Source organism: Alosa sapidissima, chromosome 5, assembly GCF_018492685.1.
Source record: "Alosa sapidissima isolate fAloSap1 chromosome 5, fAloSap1.pri, whole genome shotgun sequence".
In the NCBI taxonomy this organism is placed as follows: Eukaryota; Metazoa; Chordata; class Actinopteri; order Clupeiformes; family Clupeidae; genus Alosa; species Alosa sapidissima.
Window position 1 is genome coordinate 27,718,178 of NC_055961.1, and position 22,928 is coordinate 27,741,105.

The window sequence follows — 22,928 nt, forward strand, 5'->3', positions numbered from 1 at the left end:
TTATTAACTATGTTAAGGGACCTGTCACAAAGAGGATGCTTTGCCATCTGTGTGTGAGTGCACGAGAGAGGGAGAGGGAGAGGAAGAGGTGCATGCGTGATGGCAAGTGTTACAGTTGAATAGTTTAACAAAACAGTTTTAAAATAGTTCTTAGGCTATTTAAGCATACAATTTGTGTCCATATGTAGGCTTTAAGATGCACGTTAGCCTAAAAGGCACGTTAATAGCCAGCTCAGGACGCGATTTACTTCAGGTCGGATTAAATTACGACTGGCCCTGGGTGCCTGTAGCCTGGTCTTTTCTGACAGTCCGTTTCAAAAAGGAGCAACTAGACTTGTTGACGTTCATTATCGCATAATTTAGGACTTGTCTACTATGTAGGCCTAAGGGATAACGTCTGCCAAGGTGTCCCGTTATTTACAATTAATGGACGAGGCAGAGGCAAAGAACTTGCGATGCGCAGCACCCGAGTTTGTAACTAGTAGGCTAAACAGCATCACTAACATGCATCAATCGGGAATTCGCTAAATTAAGGAAGTGGGTGCTTTACTTATCCGGATCAAAGAGACAATACTTACAAAGTGGTGTTTTTGTAACTTCAGTGTAGATGATTGTGATTCATTGCAATTTCAGCAAACAGCATTGCAACTTCATCAAACAGCACTAACGTGCATCAATTGGGAATTCGCTAAATAAAGGAAGTGGGAGCTTATTGATCCGGATTAAAGAGACAATAGCTTACAAAGTGGTGTTTTTGTAACTTCAGTGTAGATGATTGTGATTCATTGCAACTTCAGCAATGTAAGGTACCTACCTTCCTTAGGCTACCTTCGAAAAATAGCTCCGTACAGCTTAAGCCCAGTCAGTCTGCCTCAGTGAGAATCCTAAACTTTCTCTGTGTTCAGTCTTCGATTCTGATTGGCTGCATTCGTGCTAACTAACAAATCAGACGGTGTAGTGGGCGGGACAATGCTTTCGACCACAGTGTAGCAAATGCAGGGAGTGAGAGACGCTTTACAAAGTAGCGCGTTTCATTCTTTCATTCTATCCATTTCAATATTGGCTTATCGGTGGGAAAAATGACCGATACCGATTATTATAAAAATGCTAAATATCGGCCCTAATAATCGGCCTGGCCGATAATTGGTCGACCCCTAGTAAAGGATTCGCATGTGGCTGTGAGTACCTGCAGCACTCAGCCTCCAGGCCTCTTGCCTACGGCCCAATCACAGCCGTGGGGATATCCTTCACCTACCACACTCTCACTAGTGTCATTTCGCTCAAGTATATTAACATAGTAAAATATTACATAGATATACTATCTAACATTTAATATTGTATGAATCTCAGACACATTGCTTAAATATTATTTAAGTCTCACATATGGACTTTGCCTGTGAAGTAGGGGCAACAAAATCAGGAAAGGAGTACCATATGAGCTCCATTACCCCTGAGTGACATGGGAAGGGGTTTGAGTGCGGCACCCAACCCACAACCACATCCAAGGGTCAATTAAAAATGCATAAGACTCAGGGTGGGTGGCAACCAATTAAATCCCTGGCCTCGTTGCATGTCAACCTCCTCCATCCTCTCCGGCGATCAGAGAGGAGAGCTTCCCTAGTTTACCACAGGCCTGTTTACTGGCATGGAAGAGAAAGAAGAAGAAGAAGAAGAAGAAGCAGAAGAAGAAGAGAAAATGAATGGGGGAGAGAGTCGGCGCTGTCATGTTGTATTACTTATCAAACCCAACCCGACAAGTACAGCTATGGGGAGAGGAGGAGGGCTGAAACCACAGCTAGGAGGCTGATGACACACATCTCTTCCATGACCTTTCGCATCAGACGTCTATGATCACATTTGCCCTATTTCCCTGCTTTTCTCTTAGCTGCAAGTCTGCTCTTTCTACTCTGTACAGACAATAGGAAGGGCTGCATGGTCACTGACTGTAAGTAAACATGACCAAGGACCCATACTGCCTTATGAATGTTAAGGACTATACCTATAGGGAGAATGACTAGTCAAAGAGCCTAGCTTGTAACATCTAAGATTTGCTTGGAAATACTTTGTATAAGGTTAGAAAGCTTTTGAAATCATGTGTAAAGATTGTTAGGGAACGATCAGACAGGACACGCTTTGCCACTTATAGAACGCAAGGAGCTGAACTTTTTTTCAATTTAAGGCGCTCAAGGTGCCTCCGCAAAAAAGCACGAAAAACGCTTACTGCCAATACGAAACAACATAAAAAAGGCGCATCTCACTGCAAAAAAAGTGTCCTGTCTGATCCCCCCCTTAACCATATGGTACTGAATTATGGAGTTAAACCATTAAACAGAACATTTAGGGCTCTATTATTTTGGGTGGTCCTAAAAGGGGGTGTTGATTATGCAAGGAGTTCCCCATTTGGCATAACCCCTCTCCTTACAGGAGAAATCTGGCGATTTCTCACATAGATCTCCGTTTCTCAAAGTCACAGAGTACTGTCGGTACAACAGAAAACTAAAACAATCGTTTTTATCTAGCTCGAGTTGCTAGTTTCAACAGGTAAAGCAGCCAGGAAGCTACAGCGCTACACTGGGGCATGAACATAGGGGCTCATGGACATGCCCCCAGAGTACTGTATTCTCAATACAACCCTGTCACCTCCGCTGGTGTGCAGGGTTGTATTGACAATAATGTCCAAGTAATTGAATTTCGAAAGCGGAGTGCGCCGCATTCATGTCGACGCCAGTGTCCGCAACCCTTAATTCATGCACTTAACACAGGTGCGTTGTTCACTAATTGGCTTATCTATCTGGCTGGAGAGTTGTCATGATTACAATCAGCTGGTTTAGAGTTTAGCACAGTCAGCGAACCTGCACACAACATTTGAGACCAGAGTATACCACACATTTTTTCATGATTTTGAAACATAATTTAATAGACTTGGCAATGTTTTTATTCATTCAGATGTGCCTGTGTGGTTAATAACACATTTTTCTGCGGTGTGACAAACTCGGAAACTTTTTGGACATGAAGTCTGTTGTGTGAAACAAACTGACCAAACATTATCCTTATTGCTGCACAAATACATAATCATGTGACATCATGATAGCATTTAGGCTTTGGTCATCATTAAAATTAGGGCCCACAATCTTATTTGCTCAGGTAAAGTCAGGATGCAATGTACCATGACTTCTGCTTAACACTAGTCTGCCCATGTGCTGAGCTGATTTCTATCAATATAGTGTCCCAGTGACTTCCGTTTTACTTCCGCTACAAGGGACCTGTCTTTCAAAAAAATATGAACGGGAGTTAATGGAGAGATAACAATTATTTTTTGGTCCAGTTGGAATTGTGCCACGAATTTCACATATGATGTGTGTGAATTTAAAAGATAATTTTTCACGTCAAGAAAGTCCTGTTGTTCGATAGACTTCAAAAGTTATGTTGGTTTTGTGCGAATCCGCTCAGTGGACTACATCTCTCGTCTCGAACGATGTACGTCACCAACGTAATGAAACTATAAGATTAGCATGCTAGCTGTTATGCTAGTTAACGGTTGCATCTTGCTGCCTGCTATGTCACTTAACAGTATCTAATGTACAGTCTATGGACGAATACAACTTTGTGTTTAATCCTCTGACTCATGGTATTTTCATCGGCAAGGAAAGCCCAATTAAGATCTGTTGCTGGTATGCTTGTACAATCTAGTGTGGCTGTGAATGAGCTAACATCACTAGCGTGACTGATGGGTTTGTAGTCGTTGGAATTACGATCTTTCACAATGTTGTAATTCAATAGTTACGAAACAAACTGCAAATGTCTTTACATGAAAAATTTTCTTTAAAATTGACAAACATCATATTTGTAATTCAAGGCACAAGTCAAGTGGTCAAGGGACCAGAAAATCATTTCTTTTTCGCCATAGACTGGCGTTCAAAATGTTTTGAAAGATAGGTCCCATGGAGGCAAATGGAAGTGGCGTCACTGGGACACTCTATAGCTCACTAATGGCCTATGCAGCCTACGCATTGTTTTTGTCTTCCACAGTAGTTTTTTACGATTGACCATGTCAAACTAGGCGATCAGAGAATCATAAATTCATGCCGCAGACAATAAATCACGGGTCGTTAAATATATCACATTCAAAGATGCGTGTTCCTCCATCGCCGTTGTTCCCAACCTTTCATATTCGGACACGACACTGGAAATTTGTCGGCTACAACAAACTTGTGGCAAAATCTAGCTGAAACCGTGAAGTCTGCATAGGCCATGACATTCAAATGGAGACCACCAGGCAAAGTTAAACCAGACAAGCCCAACACCTGGAGAGTGGCAGAAAGAGCCAAACCAGAGGGGATGGAGTTCACTTAAGAACACAGAGTCTTAAACTAAGAAAAGTGAGCTGCATCCACAGGCTCCATCAGTGTGAGCCACTGATGATGAGAACAAACAACACCATGATCTCTAGGCTAGAGCAACTGCAAAACAACAGAAATATGATTAGATTGCATTTTTTTATGATTACAGTGTACCTCCCTTCAAGCACATTTGAGTCTTGTTACTATGGACTTTTTCCTACGCTGTGTGGAGCACATTTTCTGCATCAACCTACATCAACAACAGCCCAGGGTGCCCGTCGGATGCCTCTCAATAAATCTTCTATCGTGAGCTTTTTTTTTAACAAAAGATTACTCACACTTGCATGTTCTACTTCATTACTTTAAAAAGCCTATTGTGAGGTAGAGGGTAGGGGGAGAGTGGTTCAAATTCAGAGCGTATTCATCACAGAACACCTCCTTTATTCTTCCCCCAGTCTAAGTCTTCTCTCAGACAGGAGAGGGGAAGAATGGATAAAAAAGAAATGGATAAAAAAATAGCAAACGTGCCAGTCAAACAGTGGAGAGAGTCCACGTAAAGCTGGAGAGAGAATGGGAAAGTGAGTTCAAACCACTCATGAGGCCCAATGAGGGTTGGTGAGGTGCCCAGGATTGCTGTGGGACCATCCTGCAAAAGATCCTTCCAAACACACTCCTTTGAATGATAAAGTGATACAATAGTAGTCCTAGTCCAGAATAATTGAATACTTACTCATATCAATTCAATTCTACTTCATTTAAATTTGAGTAAAATACACTTCTTGTGTGCATAGAAGTGGTCCTACATCTTTTATTTCAACTTGAAAAACGAAATGTTATATTTTTGTTTTTTGTATAGGGAACCATTAAAAACAGAAATAGTCTTAAAATGCTTTACCAAGCCCAAAGCCTGAACCCTCTCGAGTAAACACAAGGTCATGGTGGTGAGAAAAATCTTCCTTTTAAGAAGAGGAAGAAGCCTTAAGAAGAACCCAGCTCAGTAGGAGGACCCGGCATCTACTATAGGCCAGCCCGCTAATGAGCAGGAGCGTCCAAGAAGCTGCACATGAACTAAACAATTACAACAACGTTGTTCCCATCCACTTTCACTTCATCCTCAAATTTGATAGGGTTGTTTTTTTACCTAAATGGCAGTGGTTGAGGTGGTGATTGCACTGACCAGATATATACAAGATCACATATACTATGGTGAATTGCTGAAGTGGTGATTGTTGCATTGATCAGATAGATGTTATCACTACCCACCATTGTACTGCCAGTAGTACATACATGCTGTCTTGCTGCAGCCACATCCTAATCACCTTCATTCATTTGCATTGCAGATGGGTTGGCTCACACCTCAGTGTGTGACACCAGATATAGAAACACATCTGGGGACTGGAGCACTAGTGCAGGGTCCCCACTGAAACACATTTGGGGACTGAAGCTCTTCGACCGTCGACTTCAAGGCACCTAACACTAATCTTAATCCTTGCCTAGTGCCTTCTATGCAGCGCTGCCTGGAAGACGACGTTGGGGGCTTAAAACACCAAACAGCGTTCACATAAATGACATATCCTAGACAACAATAGTTCAGAGATACAAATCCCACAGATACTTTGTTTACGCTTCTGTGTTCTATCATCGAACCCAAAGGTTTTCTTAAATGTAATTAATTTACATCTGCTGGGTACTACTATACACATATTTCGATTCTGTTTGCATCAGGTGCTGTGACTTTCTTTCTGCAAGCTCAGAGGAAATCAGAAGTGCTTGATTTTCAACTCCTGCAGGGTACCTAAATAATTTTAATAAGTTTCTTAGGAGGAAAATTGCCCTTTTCTTTGGGGCTAATGGCCCTCAAATATCTTCCACGGCTATTGTGGGAGACTATGAAGAGGCTACATTACTTTTGAAGTAATGTAGCTATACTACTTTTGAAGAGGCTACATTATTTCTTTTCGATTGGCAATGAAGGAAGAAGCCGGGGCAAATTATCACAGTTTGAACATTATTTTCATCTATTAAAACCCATCATCAGCTATCTCTTAAGAATTTAACACAGCTCCTTCACACAGACTCACATAAGAATTGCTTATGCATAACCAGGAGTGATCAAAGCCTGAATTTACTTTAGCTAAAATTTTTATGGTGTTTTTTCATCCACCCTGTTGCTGAACTTTCAAATTACATTTTCATTAAAGTGATTGGCTTATTTAATTTCATTCTTTTTTACATTACGGTACTGTGCATTGTGATGAAAATGTCTAATGTGATTTTTGTCATGTTATTTTTATTTTAAAACAGTCACACAGTTGTTGAGTATACTCAAACCTCTAATATCATTTCCTCAAACTAATTAAATCCTCACCAATTCAATCTGTTTCTACACAGAAATGTTCTATTTTGGGGAATAGAGAACTGTAATGTTGGTAGGCAAATATAAAAAAAACAGACTGGCACTCAATAGCAGCCAATTAGCCCTTATTTCCATACCAAATTAAAAATGTGTTGAGTTGTAAATGGCAGATATCATCGGAGAGGCTAGAAATTGTTCATTTGAGGTGCCAGAAAGGCATTGTTTAATTTAAAAATGTGGAAAAGGGTGAATGCAAAAAGGAGAGAAATGAGAAACATATAGTAGACTGTAAGAAGGTTATATCAGAGACGGTTGATAAAGTATATTAAGGATCTTTGGTTATATTAATCCAGTAACAGGGCTAGTCTCCACAGAAGTATAATTTGTTCCTCACATAGAGGGTTCAGAATGACACTGTGTAAATTGGTGTAATAGAGTAGACGATCCATGTAGGGCTCTGGTGGAGTAAGATGCTACATCAGAAAGGATAGAGGCTCACTTCACAGGGAGCAACCATAAGGCAGATGATAAACACAAACTGTCACTTGAAGTCACTTCAGGAAAAAGCAATCTGCTAAATGAATAAGAAGTACATGCCAATATTGTAATGTCCAGCCTGTCTCCCCAACATCCCCAGTAAATAAGGGACATGGAGAGTGTGGCCTGGTGAATAGCAGACACATAATCAGGAGTAATGAGCAGAGGCAGGAGTTCATTTGAGATGAATCAGTGCAAGACACGGCAGCCATCCCACCGATGTTCCACTGGATTAGAGAGGGACAGGGGAGGCAGGGGCCACAGAGACACTCAGAGAGAGAGGGAAAAAGAGAGAGAGAGAGAGAGAGAGAGAGAGAGAGAGAGAGAGACATAGGAGCAGGCAGGTAGTGAGAAAGATAGGAACAGGAGAAAAGGAGAGAAGCTGGACCCCATCACCACTCAACTGTAAAAAGTCAGTAAAAAGTTCCGAAGTATCACCATCACCTCTTCTGGGATGTGCAGGGCACACTCACCATGTGGTGAAAAAAGCACAATAAAGCCTCTTCCACCTTGGCATCAGGACCACGACCCTACGTGCTTTCTACAGGAGCACAGCAGAGAGCATCCTGACTGGTGGCACATCTGCATGGTTTGGAAGCTGTACTGCCAACAACCCAAAAGCAATGAGAAAGAGTCGGGCGGAGAGCCCAGGGCATCAGCAGATGTAAGCTCCTCTCCATCCAGGACTGGTACATGAGATGATGATTATAATTAAAGACCCCAGCCACCACAGCATGTTTCAGCTTCTTCAGTCTGTTAGGCAGTGTCGCAGTCTCAAGGCCCAGAATTGCAGGCTTAATAACAGCAACCAGACTGTTGAGACCACCCCCCCCCCCCCCCACACACACACACACACACACACATTCAGATAAATCTGTTACAATATCAGCACAACACTCACAACACAACATTAGCACTTACATACATTACTTATCATTTATTACAGTATTTATTACTGCAAAAGGAGCTGAAACTTTGGATTTTTCTTCTACACGTATAATGAGGTGTAAGAATAAATTAATCTTGAATCATGCGAGAGCAAAAGAGAGTGAGGGAGAGAGAGAAAGAGAGAGAGAGAGAGAGAGAGAGAGATGAAAGACACCGGATGATGGACCACGTACGTTCCTAAATGACCTCAATTACACAAAACAAAGGAGTCATACACAGTCATTTCCTTTCAGACATGCTAATAGAAACCCCAGGCAGGGGGAGACCAGTGTGGCCTGTGACTGAGTGAATTAAATGTACAAATGAAATATAATCAAATGACTCTTGCAGATGTTGCGGGGCTTTTTCATCATCGGCATGTGGAAGTGTGGGAGACGTCTGACAGAAAGGTCTTTATCAGTGACATCCAGATGATCATGTGCCTCCAAATCAAGTTGCTCAGCGTCTTCAGAGAACTAATGGGGCTACGCAGGCTGCAAATGACCCGAGTACGGTATCTCCAGAGCGGAGCAGAGGAGAGTGCTGATGACCCTAGTTATAGCCCGTCAGATGACTCCATCAGTCAGGTGCTGCTAGGGCCAGAACTGACACTCTTCTGAAGTGACGACTCAGAGCCCTAGTGAGCGGATGACTCCAGAATGGTTCAGAACTGCGTGTCCCAGACTGTGTTGAGTGTTCAAAATTATCTCTAACTACTATCTCTATCTCTAACTACTGTAGTTGTTAACTGTGCCAGTTTGGTGTATTACACAATAGCAGGAAATTACTGAACTAAAGTAAACAGTAGGAAATTACTGAACTAAACATAAATATGGTGAGTATAACCAAAGTCCAAAGAAAGAAGAACATAAGTGTTTGTGTGTGTGTGTGTGTGTGTGTTTGTGTGTGTATGTGTGTGAGTGTGTGTGTGTGTGTGTGTGTGTGTGTGTGCGTGTGTGTGAGAGAGAGAGAGTTGTGACCAGTGCATAGCAAGGTGTCATTGAACAGACCAACCCTGTAGCCTTGCTGGCCGTCTGAAGAGCTCTGGAAGCACAGATCATTCCGAAGTGAAGTCATGAGCGATCTCTTTGAGCAGATGCTGCAAATTAAACTTGCAGATCAGCAGCTTGGTGAACCCCCGACAGCGACAGATCTCTCATGGTTTGTTACCAATCCAGAGTTTCTGAGCAGCCTCTAAAATCCAGATGCTAGCGATAGCATTGCAGCTCACTGTTGGCTAAGCAGCAGCTTGGTGGTAGTAGCAGATCTCTTACTGACTAGGCATACAACATCAATCCTTAGTGATCTCTATGACCCAATGCTGGAGGTGTAGCTTGCACAACAGTTCAAAGACAAACAAAAATAGAACAGAAAATGACTAAAAAACTATAAAAAACTTGACATGACATTATATACATTTATTACCTTCAACTTGTGTCCTCAGCTTTATAGTTATATAGAATATTTACAATCATTGCTGTACAAAAATAGCAACCAACCATCAATGAACTGGTCTTAAGACATGGGGTGAATGATTTTAACGTGTTATGAATTACAATGTAGACTCTCTCTCTCTCTCTCTCTCTCTCTCTCTCTCTCTCAAAGAGTGGTTTAATTAACACCGTGGTGTGTATAATTGATTTGCTTTACTGATAGCAGTCCAATTATGTTTGTTTAAGTCATGTTACACAATAAGGCTCTCTTGATAAGCACAAGTGCTCCATTGTGCAGTGCAGTTCAAGTAAAGTGTGGTGAGACAGGGCCGTACCAGAGCTACCTTTTGGCACCGTCGTGCTTCTTCGCCTTTCATACCATGCCTAGAATATGGCATGGTCTTATGCTGCCATGTTAATTAAAAATCACAAAAAAAATCAAAATGCAGCCTGACCCAATTTTACAGGCATTCACAGGCATCCACATGGGCACACAAACAAACAAATATGCACAGAGGGAGAGAGAGACACAGAAAGAGAGAGAGAGAGAGAGAGAGAGAGAGAGAGAGAGATTGCTTCCAATGGCCTCAGTGGGAACTGTTATATTTTTAGGCACCTTTGTTTAATTTTCTGTATTTTTTAATCAATTCCCAATGAACGATGTCTATTCCTAAATCAACTATTTTAGATTATATTCACTGCTAGCTGGAGAAGGCTGAATTTCCAGTAGACATAAAAAACTGTAGACCTACAGCAATATTAGAATTGTCAGTAGAAATATCATTTTTTCAGCATCGTACCCAACTCTTGTGTACAGATGCAACAGCAAACAAGAGTATCCTTCCTAGCTAACCATCAAGACCAAGAAATGATCAAAACCCTCAGATAACAATTTCCAAAGTGGTGATCAAAGACATCAACTTGGTAGCCCGCACTCATGATTTGTGGATCACAAGCATGCCAGCCACACTTTCTTCCCACAGAACACATGTAAGAGGGCTGGGAAATCGCTGTCAGTGGACACACTGATCCCCAGGGAGCCAGATAACAAAATCAGGCAGCCAGTGAAGATGGCGGTGGAGAGCCTGGTGCCGCGTGGGAATGATGTGGCAGAGAATGGAGGAAGAGAGACATCTGACGGAAGGAGCCGATGGACCCAAACCACCAAAGACAGATTGGTCACATGCTTTCCAAGATGAAGAGAACAGTGTGGATATAAGCACAATGCCACCAACTGACAGATCCCTGAGAGGGTGAACAGATTGATTCAAGGAACACTGTGTATTTTCACTTTGTCTTTGTTGTTTCTGCTGGATTGCCATATTTATTTAAAGCCTAGTTCATTTTTTTTACCAAAAACAATTGTGCTGTCTTTAACACCGACTGCATCACTAATGTTAACACACTTTTAAATAAAAATCCTATGAGTGAGAACCTACAGTCAGGGAGTGGCTGGTTGGAACACTTAGTCATCCAGGCACTCTCTCAGGTCGTGCTTCCTCAGGTTCCCATTGTGTACATGCTTAAAGGAGCACAGGGCTAAACACTCTGCTTGGTGAGGTGAGGAGAGGAGAAGGGGCCCCCTCGTTACTTGCGCTCGGAAGGACAACAATACAGGCCTGCCTCCGCACAAAGGGTCGGCTTGGCAACCGCCTCACCATGAGCAAGGGAATTCCTGAAGGGAGCAAGGCTTTTTCAGGGGGCGGGGGGGATTTTGGGGTGCACAACAGAAAAGAAGCACCCCCATCTTTCATTCCACTCACGTGCGGATGGCTATTAAAACCAAAGCAAGTGACCAGTTATGTCCAGAGTATGTGTATGCACTACAACGGATACAAAGTCTGAGAAAAGAAGGACAAATGCTAACAAAACACAAACAGTGCTAATCAGCAATATGACATTTGAACTATGCCATTTCAGTTTCATATCTCCACAGAAATCAATACATGAATGCAATAACATGATGGCTCACAGCAGCATTAAGAGGTTATAAGACACAAGTGGGTTTACCATCTGCGCTTGACAGTGAGAAATGACCAAATAAGGGCTGTCTCTTAAGAGAAAACAACAAACATCACAACAACATCCACCAGCAATAACAAGTGTGTGGTATTTGTGCTGCTATCACTTTAAAACAACTCCCTCCACCCTCCTTCGCAATGTGCCTCCCAGGTCTCGCATAAAACGTCCTTTCAGCTCCAAATAAAATTAATTGGCTGCATAAGTGAGTGATAATGGGCAGAAAAATGGAAAGGATGGAAGAAAAAAAGGATGTGAGACAGCCCCGAATGGAAATCCAATAGTTCCAATGCCATGCATTTTCAAGTGTGCTCCTTTCCTCCCTCTCCCGCCCGCCCGCTTGTTCGCCCACCCGCTCACTCGGCCGCCCGCCTCACGCCAGACTCATTTTACATGATCAATTATTTAAGAACAAAGAGACGCCTCTAATGCAGCCGAGCCATTTAACCTCTGCATATTGAACATTTCATTTTTTAAATGATTGTGCAGGTGAATTTTAGACATTTTAGCATAATGAGGAGCTATGAAAATTTTAAGACGGGTAATGATTCACTCTGGGCCTCGCTAATCCGCACTGGTGGAGGTGGAGGTGGAGGGGGGGGGGGGGGGGGGGTCGTAGGGCTGGTGAACGCAAAACCTGTTTATATGCTGTGGCCATAGCCGGCGAAATAACACACTTCATTGTTCACTTTAATTATTACAGACTGTTTGGCATCAGATGAAGCCATTGCAGCAGGAGTCCCCAGGCCTGTGCTGGTCTCAGCCCTCCCTGCTCCTGTGTCTCCGGCTCATCCGCCATCATCATCAGTATGCCATGCAGAAGAGCAGGCTATTTATGTTCTCGCATCCATTTTCTTCCCTCCCCATTCGGAGGCATCATTATTTCATAAACTCCCTCGCACACACACGAACATTGGCTCCTGGCCCCTCCCCCCTGAGCCTTCTGGTGTGAGATCTGATTGGCTGGGAGAACTCTGAAGGGGAATGTTGTCAGGTAGGGAAATGAGAGAGTGGGGGGAGGTGAGAGTGAGGTCAGTTGGCCATCGTATAGTCTGTGTGACGGTGAGTCATGATTGAACACTGGTCATTGCTGTTCATCATTACTGGTCTGTATGCTGTATGGCACTATCTCTCCACATGGTAGTGGGAGTGTGCTGGGACTCACAAGCATGTCTAATCTCAATGTTTCCATATTTCTCATTTATTTTATTCAGACCCTGTCTGTTATCATTGTGTAAATTCTGACCACTGCTGTTCCAGCCAACTCTACCTTTCTTTGTCTCCATTTCTCTCTCTCCCCCCTCTCTCTCTCTCTCTATCCCTCTTTCTTTCTTCCGGCCTCTTACTCTAAGATTAGGACCATTCTTAGTTTGTTGAGTGGGAGCTTGCCTACATGCATTAGCAGGCTACACATTTCCCTTCCAAAAAGTTGGGACCATCTCAAACCCCATTACAACATTTTCGAAAACATATCAGTGTCTTATTATAATGCAATATCCCCTGGAAAATAGCCCGAGCAGCAAGACTTACAATAAAGTAGTCCTTTGTGTACACACGAGTAGCTTGCCCAAATTTTGGTGTGCTTTCCTGCTTTTCATTTTTTTTCTCTCCTCTTTTTTGTAGGTTAATCGGCTTTCTGTCCACATCCACTTACAGTGCGAGTGGACCTGCTGTGACGCTGTCCTGAGTCTTCTGGGCTTAACACACAAACACCCCCCCCCCCCCCCCCCCCCATACACACTGCAGCGAAGGGGGGCACGAGGTGAGACCGGCTTCAGCCTGCTTTTTCACAAACAGCTCTCTGGATTCTGATATATTCACCACCAGTTTGATGCATACAGAGGCAATGCAAGATAAATAAAAAAATAGAGGAATGTTAGAACAATGATCCATGCTGAATTTCAATGAGAATAGACAGTAGAATAAAACCTTTTCCAGGAAGATCAGATGGCATCTGACAGATTAACTACCTCTAGGTACAATAAAGACTGCATAAAGAGTTATTTGCCAGCACACCATTGGTCTATTTTTTGAGTTCAAACGGGCCCTTGGGAGTAGTGGCATGCCTCAGGAGACACTTGCCAAAGCCACCCCGGATGGACATCAACATACAATTAAAATAAAGGTGTGACTGGAACGAGAAGTGTGGAACAATAAAGACACATATGGTGTCAGAGGTCTCTTGGCTACTGGGTTAATTAGCTTGCAATGATCTACAGTATACAAACACATGATTATTCACACACCAACACACACACACACACTCACACATACACACACAGACAAGAAGTGGGGCACCCGGAGCATAAACAGATGGTCAGGGGTCATGAGCTCCTCTTGGCTTAACTGGGTTTAAGTGCCATAAAGCAGACAGTAAGTTGGATGGAGCTGGTGGTCTCTGGCTCTACACTGGGTTAATGTCTCACACGACTACTGATGGTCACAGTTAAAAAAAACTCCTCTCGATGGCTCAGTCTCAATATCTGCACTGCAGAGCCAAAAGTCAGACATATTAGACATTTGTTTTGTAACTAGTAACTATGTAATCCAGTTAGTTCTGGATCTCATGAAATCTAAGGATCATATTTCTATTGAGCAGCCACTGATTTAGAGGTGGGAATAGAAATAAGCCATCTTTTCCCATTAGGGCCCTAATAAAATTGGGCACAAACTAAACAGATTATTCATGAAGAGAAAACAGAGTTAATACAAAACACTGTCCACTGGCAACACATACTGTATGGCATGCCCATTCATATTGGCACTGACAAGTTAGAAGTAGAAAATGTCTCGCCATAACTGACAGTAAGTGAGATTTCAGCAAACTTTGAGTGATTAAATCCTGGGAGCTTGGGTGGCTTGAGAGCTGTGCTTTGTGAGCCTGCAGTCTCTCTTCATCCACAGCCTCCACTCAAGACGACGCAGCGAATGAGACGACAGGCTGAAGAAAGAAAAAAGACACAGGCGAGGATGTGAACTAGTTCTGTCCGTTCCCATCTCTCGCCTCGCACTGGGTCTAGACTATCGCCAAGGTTCTTGCTTTAATGCCGCTTCGAGTCACTAAAGGACACGGAAACAAAGTTCTAACAAAAACTATGCAGGTGAATAAGCAGTGCTTACATGAGAAATGATTTTGTCTACCTTCTAAATATGTAGCCTACTGTCCTCTCTGATCAAGTGATATTATATGATGCAAAATCATATAATACCTACCAAAAAAGCCTACAGTACATGTGTATAAAATGGAAACCGTAATGTAATAACAAAAACAATGCCGACATTAACGACCGCCTATAGTAAATGCCTACCGAGGGCGCAGTCTTTTCATTCTGTATGATTCGCCTGTCTTACCCATAGATGCTATTTTCTGTACATAATGGATTTGTGATGTGTGTGGGGGGGTTGAGGCAGATGGCATTGGGAGGGTGGGTGGGGGGGGAAGTCATCTGAGGTCGGACTCCAACATGACATCGCATGAACGACTAATCCCCCCACCACACTACCGCCATATCAGACATACACACACACATTCACACATGCAAACCTACACTACTCACACACACACACACACACACACACACACACACATACTAATGCACACGCGCGCACACACACACACACACACACACACACACACACAGAGAGAGAGAGAGAGAGAGAGAGAGAGAGAGAGAGAGAGAGAGAGAGAGAGAGAGAGAGAGAGGCAGGCCAACTGTGCAACTTGTGTCAACTCTAATGTATACAAACTGCATAGAAATGTGAAGACGTCATTTATAATCATATGATACTCAACTCATTTATGAACTGACACGTTGCCCTCAATTCCTATCTACTATTTCTTCCCTCACAGAGACTGGGAGCTGAGAAGTGGCTGTGAGCTCTGGTCTGTGAGGATGTTACAGTAAATAAGTTCCTCAAACTAGCACTCCCAACCCTCTTAGCCTTCCCCTGCACTCTGCACTCCGTGTTGATTCAGTGCAGCAGGTTTTATTAACATTTCAATGTTTGCTTTCTTCCTTTCTTTGGGAAATAGGCTACGGACTTTTGGTGGGGTTTTATCAGTATCTAATTAAAAATGAACTCCCCGGTGGTGTTTTGTGCAAATTGGTTATCAGTGCATGTGGTCTGTGGTCTCCCTCCACAAATCATCACAGGCACCCCCCCCCCCTCCCTACCCACCCCAACAGCCTCTCTTCACCAAATATAAACCACAGGAGAGGTTTTCAGGAGAGTTTGGTCACTTGAAACTAGTTTCACGGTTGTTGGATAAGATTACACAATGGTACAATGTAGTGTACTATGGGAAATATTATCATAGCATAGCATATGTTAATTTCTGTTTGTTAAGTATCGAAAGTTGAATAGTTAATTGGAGAAACTATGCCATAAGGTGCATTAATAGAAGATGTTCTACCATCTTGTCATGTGGTTTGGAGTAAACAAGGGGGGGGGCTGAGAGGGTAAGACATGGGATACCTGTTGGGTGGGTGGCTTTATGACAATGGTACTTCACACATCGTCATGAGCATCATGTTCTTTCTCTGGTTAATTGCTAGCAGCATATGAAGGTGTCAATTTACACCTCATATATCAGATGGCGCTTCCCTGACCTTACCCTGTAGACAACACGCTCAACAAACCAGCTCTCATAAGGCACTACTGTATAAAAGACCATGTATACTGTGTGATATTTTATAATGCACTGCATTATTGTGGAAGGCAGCATTATTGTGTATAACAAACTATTTATCTAATCCAAAATGCCTTATATAGTATGGAAAAACAAGTCACTTTTCACCACATACGGACCAGCTGTTATGTCTGTATAAAGCTACTTATAAGTAAGTGTTGTCAGGTAAGGACACAGAGTCGGCTGTAGATTTCCACCAGTAATTCCTACCCAGCCTAATACTGTCAAGCATCAACATTTAAACAAACAAAACACTCTTGAATAGAATAAATGAGGACATAGTGCACTGAGCACACAAAAGAGAGTAAAGAGAGACAGAGAGGAAAGAGAGAGAGACTCAAAGCAAGAGAAAGAGCGAGGGCGAGCAACAATTGTGTAAATAATCCTTCATGAAGCTGCACCTGCAAGCTGTTATTGCGGGCCATGGGATTAAGTGATGTGCTTGCTATTCGTTCGTACTGTACGTACTCTCTCTTTCTCTCTCACACACACACACACACAAACAGCATTATTTTCCATTTCTCTTTCACTTACACTCATCCATACATACTATAGCCTATCCAGGTGACATCACGAACATGCAGTGAAAAGGTGACTGATTATAAAGATCCTAAAGGACTACTAATCAAAAAAGGAACAGATTAGGCGCACATCTGGCTCAGTTCTGGCACTCACAAAGCACATCTGTTTTAGACCCTTATTAGCCACGCCAGTGGCCATCTGCTACATAAGGACTGACTGAGAAAGTTGTCATATACCTGAATGGAACAGGTGTGCCCATACACTGTGTGAATTACTGAAGCCTGAAATGTTTTCATATGCAGCATTCATGAAATATATATATTCTACACAGACAACCATCTGCACCTGATTACATCACCAACAAGCAAAATAACTGATTACCCACTTACTACATATTAATGTTAACTTAATTAGCTCATAGCAAAAAGATCTGATGCCACCTATTTAATTAAGCTAAAGAAAAAGATTTTATTCAATCTTAATTGTCTTAATTATTCCAAGACTGTTTAAACAAAACAACACAAGCAAGCTGAGCAGAAGTCTACCACCGGAGACCTCAAATTGCAGTCGCTGATAGGGATCATCCCGACAGGTTTCCTTTTCCCCCCAGCAATCCTCTGCCGAGGGAAGCCGAGTCTTGTCTCCACGCCAACCACCTCCACCTCCACCTCCACCCCCATCTCCACCTACCTTTTTGTTTTAACTCTGTCTTCACATCCCAGAGAACAAACGAGGCCCTTTGATCAGGGGAAATCCTTCCCCAGGTGCCAGCGAGGGAGCGAGCGACGGCGCTGACGAGGAGACGACTACCGCTCAAGTCCCCACAGAAGAAGGGGGGGGGGGGTGGGGGGGTTACAGATCTGCCTATAAGATTTGGCCCTGCAGGATTCGAATAGTTTGTATTTTCATGGCATAACTTTACATTATTTTATTTCATGATACATGCTTTCTAGATCTTCTTTCTCTGCCACTATGCTAAAATGGTGCTAGGCTCATTAGTGTTTGAATGGTTGTAACAGCCAGGCCTTTCTGTCTTCCTGGAGTTTTTGCATGCACATGCACACGCCCGCCTGTTTGCTGGGCTGTGTATGCTGTGGACGTCCGTGAACATGGTGTTGCTGAGTCCGAATAAACAGATTCTCTTCACCAGCCACGCTGTGGCTCTTGCCAACTCCTATCGCTAAATCCAGCAAACTTGGGTTGAATTGAGAAATACGGTGTGGCCAGTTTCATCAGGAATTCACCACACAAAAAAAATCTTACTCTCTGAGACAGTTCCTCTCTAAGCTGGCATGGATACCCCACAGGTCTAGCCCCGAGGGTGCTGCGGAGGTGACCAGAAGATGACTATCATCCAGTTCCCCCAAGAAGAAGCCTGTTGCTAGTACTGACTCTGCATGGATCTTAGGGCTTGGCTTTGAGCTGGCCAATATTTGGCTGTGATCACAAAGGAAGTCCTTAGAGTCTGAGACACCTGCAGAGACGTGGAAGTGTTCAGACTGTCTGTGTGTCTGCCAGAATGTTTGTGTATTGTTACAGGGTGTTGAGCAGTCTGATGGACAGTGGGAAGAAGCTCTTGCTGTGCATACTGCAGTGGTGTTTTGCCAAAAGGGGAAAAGGTTGAACAGTCCATATAGTCAGATAGAATGGACCCTTTCAAGAGAGTTCCATTATCAGCATCATAGTTGGCCCCACAAGACTTCCTTTTTAACATTCCATATGTTATCTTAATGCAGAGGAAGTAGATTGGGGCCCAAATAGAACGTTCAAGCATTGTTTTTGTTTACCTTGTTGAAAGGGTCTATAGGAAAATAAGGATTCAAGGTTTGCATATGAATAATACCAGTCAGAAACATAGGCTAGCACAACACTGCACAGCCTTGCAAGCACACAGAGGAGCTGCATAGGCACCAGCACTGACTAGGCACTGCACTGTATATCTATAAACCTCCAATCAGCAAGGAGTAGCCAGCTGCTCTGTCTGTGATGTTTTCGAGGAAGCCAGGCAAAGAGCCAAGGAAGACACATAACACTAGTCTTCCCATGGTGACGTGTTTCCAGACCACAACAGCCGAGACTGGCTCCTTTTCTTTTTCTAATGCATAGTAGAAATCTACATGCTCATATATTGTAAAAGGCAAAGGATTTTGATCATTTAACAATAGTTTGATTTTAAAAAGATTTGAAATGACAATTAACAAGCCAACCATTATGTATGTATCCATAAGGATGTGCCTAAAAAAAACATCCAACTTCCTCCCTAACCTTCACAATCCACCAACAATATCCAGTATTAGATTTGTGTGAAGCGGAAAGGGGCTGTTCGCCTAACCTGCTTTACATCCTTTAAGATGCTGCCCTCATGGGAAAAACCCAACTGAGGGTAAATGACTGACTTAATTTACACAACATGCCAACTTGATTTCACAAAAAAAAAACCCAACTGTCTCTTCCTGAGAAAATGTTGTTTACAACCACCTCTCCTCCCACCCTCCTTGTTATGGTCAGCTTTCCTATAAAGTAACGCACACCCCCTATACGCCCTACGGCAGGCTTTCAAAATGCTTACGCCTCAGTTTGTCCGCTGGGAGAAATTCCTCTCCAGGCAGCTGGCCAGGTATCTGACAGTTGAAGAAAGGCCGCAGAGCTGCCCGGGTAGCTCTCATTGATTTGCTTATCATCCCGCCATAGAAAAAAGGGCCATATATCGAAATCCCTCACCCACTGAGCGACCAAAACAAAAATGTTTGGGTTATCCATGTTTGAGCGTCTTTACATCATCTAGCCTATGTACAGGTTGATCCAGGGCTTTGCGTGTGAATGACACAAACCACAAATTGAAACGAGCCAGCAGAATCAAAAGAGGCGCTGAAGCACTGGCTGCTCCCACCTCCTGAATGGCCAAAAGCTTCCCAATCAGTAAGACATAGCTAGCCTGGCACCGCACCAAAATCCATTTTGCATTTTGCAAACAGATATCCATGTACCATGTAAAGTCTACTGTCTAAGGGACCCAAAGAGTCTTGTGTTGAGCAACAGAGGAGAGTGCACTGAAAGCCAGGCCAAAAGCGGAAACCACTCACGTCAGTGCCTCCCACGCGCTTAGGCTCTTTGTGACAAAGGCGACAACGAACGGCTCCATTAAACCCAATAAAAGCTCCTGTCTCTACAAGGAACACTGTAGCAGCAACAATGCATGAAGAGCTGTTTCCCATTCCAGTGCCTGGTGTACATAATTAGCCTCACTTATAGCAGTCCAGCTGCTGCCTCAAGAGAAGCTAAGCCCTCAAGAGAGCCTACTGGTCTGGCCAGAGGCAGGCTGCACTGTACAGTTCCCATGGCACACTAACATACAACATGAAAACACATAACAAGATTCCCATAGCACACGAACATACAACATGAAAACACATAACAAGATTTGTTATTTGACTCTCTCATAAGTAGTGCTAAGGTCTGTTGTCATAAAAGTACTGGAAAGCCTTTTACTGTTTTTGATAGAAACCTCTGTGATTTCTTGCTTAGGATGTATTTGGATAATCATTTGGATTTGGATTTTCAGAAAGGCATTCTGCTGTTTTTTTTATTTGGATTTTCAGAAAGGCATTCTGCTGTTGACAAAATCAATCAAATTGTCAAATTGATGTTTCCCTAAGAAAGTACTCTGGACTTACGATAAAAGTCACACAAATCAGACCCCCATTACCCTTGAACTTAAACATTTAAAACAAGTCTTCACACTGTTCCTCGAGGAGGGCATAAAAGAGTTTAAAGTGACCCTGCATGCTGGCACACTGGTGCATTTCAGCAATCCCTGCTTTTCTCAGAGTCGGCAAAGTAAAGTAGCCATCAGTACAACTAATAAAGTTCTGATGGCCCCTTTTCCCCACCACATATGCAATTAGGGCTTAAGTACACCCACCGTTACCCACCCCACCAAACTAATTCTGAGCAGGGCAGCAGTTCCACTCAATGCATTAGAGGGGCCAAGTCAGCCCTTTCAAAGCACTGCTGCTCTTAATTGACCTCTTTGAAGGCTGTTTATACAAAAGGCCTTTTTCAATGTCAGATGTTGTTGTCCACCTGTTCTCTACGAGCATTGAGAATAGCCGGATGGCTGAAACGTCTACTCTTGCTCTATTAAAACCAGTTGCTCCTGTTTTGTAAGACTTTGTCTAGTCTTTTTTTCAGAGTGTGAACCACTTACAGCTTCATCTTTACATTATTGGTTTTTATGCACCTGGAAACTATCATCTGAGCGCAACAATATTTCTCTGCCTTCTGACGTCCACCTGTTCTCAGACATTCTTACTGATGTCTCCTTCAACTGAGGAGACTAAAAATGGACCAGACACGGTACAGAAAGGTATTAACAATACCAACGCTTGTTTCCCAGGGAACACACACACTGTTTCCCTGCACCTGTGCTGAAAGCTGCTTTTGCTAAAACTCTATTCTATATGAGGACATAAACATTAAACTCAGCACCGTCCAACAACTACATGAAACCAAAGAAAGGACCGAAGACTGCCTCCTCTATCAGTCGGATTTAGGCATGTATGGATAGAAATTGACATAATATAATTATTACATAAGACATAAACGCATTCCAGAAGCCCATGCTTGCAAATAAATGTGGTCACTTCCTTCGCTCATCAGTGCCACATGACTCTGGGGCCAAATCACAGGAGAACATCCAATCACTGAATGTCCTCAAACCAGGGTGTGAGAGATGGACACTGAGCCAGCAAAGCACTCCAGCAGCACCACGAGTAAGTACTTGTCAAGGAAAGAGCCATAAAGAGAGGTATGTAGAACAATCATCATACACACACAGAACTCTGAGGAAATAAGTCACAAAGAAATAGCGGGGGAAGGAGACCTTGAGATCCTTTGTTTTAGCACAAAACACAAAGTTTCTAAATGCTATGACTTTTTTCTGTGATTGATACAGCAGCCAAGCCAAAGTCTTTCAGCCTGTGAGAATAGCTGTCAAGGATAATAGGTGCAAATTCAGAAAACAATGTAGCCTACTGTAGAACTATGCACGTTGTTATATGAATGTGAAGAGAAAGAAAGCATGATAAAAAGACACTAAGTATACAACAAAACAGAATTCACACAGGCCTATTATTTAGGGCCAGTGATAGTCACAAGAGTCCTCACTACAAAATACTAAATCATGAATAGAACTATATTGTAGATATATGGCACATATATTTCATTATGCCTCGGTTCAATGAGAAATATGTCTACCACAAAAAAAAATCCTCAGCAGAATAAGGTTGTATGCTGTCTAAACATTTCTGGTTTGCAAGTGTCATGTTTACAAAGGTGACTGTGTCTATGCATGCACACACCTCATTGCACGTGTGTGTGTGTGTGTGTGTGTGTACAAGTGCGTGCTTGTGAGACACAGAGCGCATGGGCGGAGGGAGGGAAGTGACAATAAGGTGACGTTGGCACTTGCTGACACTTCTTCGGGTGCCCTGTATTTGTTTGTTTTTATATGCTTGCTTGTCTGTCTACTGCAATGTGTGCTGAAGTGTAGCCTGCAACCAAAAATAAGTCACTCAAGTTGTCGCATTTTGCTTGTTGCCCCTGGGTAAACGCGGGCGGTGGCTCTTCCGAAGCACTTCACGGATGAAGCCTGCGGAGAACGCTAAAAGGCAACAAGACAAAACGCAATTAAGACGTCCACCCGCTTATATGACACCTGTTGAAATGTTGTCACATAACCTGATCCCGCGACCTTGATGATCCAATTTACTGTAGGCTACCAGATCCTGGTGCGCGCCTTTGGCAGTGATGTTTAAAACGTCGGCCTTAAGATCGACAAACAGAAGTGTAGCCTACAGATCCTATTACCACGGTTAACTGCATTCGATTTCACTTAACGCATTTTTTTTCATGATGAAAACAACCTACCGAGTAGACTACGGATGTATACAGCACATGCATGTTGTGAGGGGAGCCGAAGTACATTCAAGAACCATCCCATGAAACACTGATGCTACCACGACACCAAGATGCAGACCGCTGCAAATACTCGGTCAACACAACCTACCCAACCAAGTTTCATACACAGGCTAGCAAATGTTTAA

General features: G+C 43.0%; 1 protein-coding gene across 3 annotated transcripts in view; it reads right to left on the minus strand.

Annotated features, from left to right (window-relative positions):
• The window catches only part of cadm2a (cell adhesion molecule 2a), a 225,229-nt gene that overhangs the window by 201,274 nt on the left and 1,027 nt on the right, over nt 1-22,928 (minus strand). The window lies entirely within an intron of this gene.